The following is a 5,645-nucleotide window of genomic DNA, read 5'->3' as shown; positions in this document are numbered from 1 at the left end:
TCCTTCCACAGTTTGGCTATTGTGGACATTGCTGCTAGAAACATCAGGGTGCAGGTGTCCCGGTGTTTCATTGCATCTGAATCTTTGGGGTGAATCCCCAGCAGTGCAATTGCTGGGTCGTAGGGCAGGTCTATTTTTAACTCTTTGAGGAACCTCCACACAGTTTTCCAGAGTGGCTGCACCAGTTCACATTCCCACCAACAGTGCAGGAGGGTTCCCCTTTCTCCACATCCTCTCCAACATTTGTGGTTTCCTGCCTTGTTGATTTTCCCCATTCTCACTGGTGTGAGGTGGTATCTCATTGTGATTTTGATTTGTATCAACCTATGTATTAATTTGGTTGAAACCACTGTGCTTTTTACTTTTATCCTCATCTTGCTGTGCATTAAAAAATAAGAGTAATAGTACTTTTTTAATAATACTTTTTTTAGAGCAGTATAGGCTTACATACAATTGAGAGGAAGTGTGGAGATTCCCTATTCCCCCCTGCACCCACACATACACAGCCTCCCCTGCTGCCAACATCACTCACCAAAGTGATATACTTTTTAAAAAGAATGACCTTACACTGACACATCATAATCACCCAAAGTCTATAGTTTGCCTTGGGTTCACTTTGGGGGTTGCTTATTCTATAGGTTTAGACAAACGTATAATAACTATCATCATGATAGCATACAAAGTTTTCTTACTGCCCCCAGAAATCCTCTGTACTCTTCCTGTCCATCTCTCTTTCCGCCCCCACACCCCTGCCAACGACTGATCTATTTACCGTCTCCATTGTTTTGCTTTTTCTAGAATGTCATAGAGTTAGAATCATACATCATGTAGCCTTTTTATTTTGGCTTCTTTCTCTTAGAAATATGCATCTAAGTTTCTCCCATGTCTTCTCATGGCTTGATAGTTCATTTCTTTTAAGCACTGAATAATATTCCATTGTCTACATGGACCACAGTTTATATATCCATTCACCCACTAAAGGGCATCTTGGTTGCTTCCAAGTTTTCGCAGTTATGAATAAAGCTGCTATAAATGACTTTGTGCAGATTTTTGTATGATGGAAGTTTTCAGCAACTTTGGGTAAGTATCAAGTCCTGTGATTGCTGGATCACATGGTGAGTGTGTTTAGTTTTATAAGAAAACTGCCAAGCTGTCTTTCAGAGTAGCTGGATCACTTGGCACTCCCACCAGCATTGAATGAGAGGCCCTGTTGCTTCACATCCTCATCAGCATTTGGTGTAGTCAGTGTTCCGGATTTTGGCTATTCTAAAAAGTGTGTAGGGGTGTTGCTTTAATTTGCATTTCCCTGATGGCATATGATGTGGAGCATCTTTTCATATGCTTATTTGCCATCTGTGTATCTTCCTTGGTGAGGTATCTGTTAAGGAGTTGTTTTCTTTTTTAATCAGTTGTTTTCTTATTGTTGAGTTTTTAAGAATTATTTGTATATTTTGGGTAACAGTCCTTTATCAGATGTGTCTTTTACAAATATTTTCTTCCAGACTATGGCTTCTCATCCTCTTGACAGTGCCTTTCCCAGAACGGAAGTTTTTCATCTTAATGAAGTCCAGCTTATCAATTATTTCTTTCATGGATCATGTCTTTGGTGTCATAACTAAAAGTCCTTGTCATACCCAAGCTCATCTAGGTTTTTCACCTATATTATCTTCTAGGATTTTGACATTTTTATATTTAAGCCTATGATTCATTTTTTAAAAGATTTTATTTATTTATTTATTTATGAACATCACAGAGAGAGAGGCAGAGACATGGGCAGAGAGAGAAGCAGGCTCCCTGTAGGGAGCCCGATGTGGGACTCAATCCCAGGACCATGACCTGAGCCAAAGGCAGACACTCAGCCACCGTGCCACCTGATTCATTTTGAGCTAATTTTTGTAAGGGGTGTAAGGTCTGTGTCTAGATTCATTTTTGTGCATGTGCATGTCTGGTTGTCAAGAGACTATCTTTGCTGCATTGTATTTCCCTTGCTCCTTTGTCAAAACTCAGTTGACTATATTTATGAGGGTCTGTTTCTGGGCTCTCTATCCTGTTCCACTGATCTATTTGCCTGTTCTTTCATCAATAACACACTATCTTAGTTACTCTAGATTTTTAAAAAGATTTATTTATTTATTTATTTATTTAAGAGAGAGAGAGTAAGCAGGAGTGGGAAGAGGAGCAGAGGGAGAAAGAGAAGCAGACTCTGCACTGAGCATGGAGCCTGATGTGAGGCTTGATCCCACAACCCCAAGACCATGACCCAAGCTGTAATCAATGAGCCCAACTGACTAAGCCACTCAGGTACCCCTTAATTACTGTAGATTTATAGTAAGTCCTGAAGTTGGGTAGCATCAGTCCTCCAATTTTGTTCTTCTCCTTCAGTATTGTGTTGGCTATTCTGGGTCTTTTGCCTATCCACATAAACTTTAGAATTAGTTGGTCAATATCCATAAAATAACTTGCTGGAATTTTGGTTGGGATGGCACTGAATCTATAAATCAAGTTGGGAAGAACTGACATCTTGACAATATTGAGTCTTCCTATCCATGAGCATAGAATAACTCTCCATTAATTTAGTTCTTCTTTGATTGCATGCATCAGTTTTGTAAACCTTATACATAATTTGTTAGATTCATATGCAAGTATTTCATTTTGTTGGGTGCTCCCTCTGAGACTATAGGGATGAATCCTTCCTTGCTTCTGGTAGCTGTTGGCATTCCTTGGTTTCTTTGCCTTGTGGATACATCAATCTAGTCTCTGCTTCCATCTTTTCAATGCACATCTGCCTTTGGCTCAGGTTGTGATCTCAGGTTCCTGAGATCAAGATCAAGCCCTGCATTGAAACAGGCTGAGCAGGGAGCCTGTTTCTCCCTCTACCTCTACCCCTCTACCCCTCTACTCATTCTCTCTCTCTCTCTCTCTCTGACAAATAAATAAATTTTTTATTTCTTAATTTAATTAAATCTGCAAAGATTCTCTTTCTAAATAAGGTCAGGTTCACAGGCTCCAGGGATTTGGATGTAGATATGTCATTGGGGGTGGGGGGGGCCACTATAGTCATCCTGGAATTATTTCCAATTCTGAAGCTGGGGACCAGGGACCACAGTCACTCTGAGAACTTTAAGAACCAATGATGTTCATCTGGAGTTTCTACCCTCTTCCTGGTTACAGGGTCTCCCATCAAATGCCCAGTGGCATAGCATGGTGGCAAAGCCAGGGCAGATGGGTGCTTCAAGTCAAACTGGATTAAGCTTTTGGTAAAAGACACAAAACAGCAAGTATGCCATTGTAGAGAAATTCCTCTACTGATATACTTCAAAATATTTAGAAGTTAGCTTAAGTACAGGCATGATTTTTAACTTGGAACATAAGGAGTATAGCTATGGAATCTGTAGGAACTACAGTCAGAGCTGTAGGTGGCACGGAGGCATGGGGACCTCTTTACAAATCCTGCTAATGGGATCCCTGGGTGGCGCAGCGCTTTGGCGCCTGCCTTTGGCCCAGGGCGCGATCCTGGAGACCCGGGATCGAATCCCATGTTGGGCTCCTGGTGCATGGAGCCTGCTTCTCCCTCTGCCTATGTCTCTGCCTCTCTCTCTCTCTCTGTGGCTATCATAAATAAATAAAAATTAAAAAAAAATCCTGCTAATGCTGTTACTAAGGAATCTAATAGAAAATCCCAGCAGCCAAATATTTGACTGGTTAAAGGGGGTGTTTTCCTTTGCAAAGAGAACATTATGTGTTTTGATTAGGAGTAGGAGGGAGCTCCTGTTTTAGGGACAGCATGACAAGTGGAGCCTGAGAAGCAACACACCTGAGTTTTTGCCAAGTCTCTACACCATGCTCAGTGAACACCATCCTTTCATCCTCGTCCTCTTCCTCATGGACATCTCAGGATTTCCAAGGTCAAAACCAACTTCGAAATTCCACGATCATCAGAGGAGAATCACTGTTCATGCTGCTGATTCTCTAAGTCTGTGACTGTCTTCCTTTCTCAAAGAAAAAGAGAAAGACTGGATATATCCACAGCAGAACACAAACAAGTATTAGTAGAGAACTCTTAGTTAAATAACAAGTGGCCTTATTAAGAGACACCACACAGAACATACAAACAAAAGTAAAGTAAAGGTATCTTTCTGTGATTTTGCTTGTTTCATCATGGCACCTGGTAGAGAAATATTATTTCCCATCCAGCTGTCTTAATAAAATGGCTCCCAGATCGCCACATCTCCCTCAGGGCTTTGAGAGCCAGGAGCTACAAGGACTAAGCTACAAGAGGTTAAAAATCAAAAGGTGTTTTGTGAGTTCAGGAGACTTTTCCTGAGAGGCACAGTCACAGCTGGAGTGGGAAAAATACTGGCTCTGCGTCTGGTTAGTGACAAAAGCAGATCCAATGCTTAAGATCAAACTAAGTTCCCTGTTGGAAAACACAAAAGTAGCAGGGATTGTTCAGAGGGAAAGGAACAGGATTTACGCACATTTTTAAGCTCACAAGTAAATATGGATATATGTATTATATATCTATATTTTAACATATTAATACATCAAACATACCTGGATTATTAATATTTATCATAATGTATTTATTATATTAATAAAATATGGGGCCTGACGTGGGACTCGATCCCGGGTCTCCAGGATCACGCCCTGGGCTGAAGGCAGGCGCCAAACTGCTGAGCCACCCAGGTGTCCCACACAGATGTTTCTTAACATGTAACTTGCTATGTTGGAATTCTAGCCCAGGGTCAGCTAAGGAAGAAATTGCTTATATAGAGAGCCTAGTGAGACACATACTGCTTGCAACAAATTGTATTTCCTTAAGCCTTGTTTTTATGATGAATCTTTTTCCTTATGGTAATCAGAAATTAGGGATTATTAGGCCTTGTTGTTCAACAGGATATTTTGTTTTTATAGAAAAGTCACCAGTGAGGATGCCTGGGTGGCTCAGTGGTTGAGCCTCTGCCTTCAACTCAGGGCATGACCCTGGAGTCCCAGGATCAAGTCTCCACATGGGGAGCCTGCTTCTCCATCTGTCTGTGTCCCTGCCTCTCTCTATGTCTCTCATGAATAAATAAATAAAATCTTAAAAAAAAAAAAAAAAAAAAAGAAAAGTCACCAGCAAGTAGTAACATAAGCCTTCATTTGTGACTCAGAGGGTCACATCTACATATGCAAGGCCAACAGGTCATAGATGAATAGCCCCTAACTTTTTACCTGTCCAGAGCCCAGGAAGCATAAACAGCTCTGCTCAGGTTAGTTCTGTGCACTCATACCCGAACGGACAACATGCAAGACAAGCATGTTAACTCTGTTTACTGGCCAGACTACCTGGGTTCGTATCCCAGCACTGCTCATTGGCTGGAGACCTTGATGACTTCACCTCTCTGTTCACTATTCTGTCATCTGTGAAAGGGATTGTTTATGTAGAGTATGTAATTCATAAGGTGGTTGTGAAAACTAAATGAATTCTCTAATGGAATAGGCATTCACTGTTATTATTACTACTACTATTATTTCACACAAAGCAAAGAAGACTTTTTTTTTTAGAAAAAGGAAGAATATGTTTATTTCTCCCCCATCCACTCAAAATATGCCCTCAGTGGCATTACTGAGATAGCAAGACAGCACCAGACACTACACAGATA

Source organism: Canis aureus, chromosome 1, assembly GCF_053574225.1.
Source record: "Canis aureus isolate CA01 chromosome 1, VMU_Caureus_v.1.0, whole genome shotgun sequence".
In the NCBI taxonomy this organism is placed as follows: domain Eukaryota; kingdom Metazoa; phylum Chordata; class Mammalia; order Carnivora; family Canidae; genus Canis; species Canis aureus.
This window is presented reverse-complemented; position numbering follows the sequence as displayed.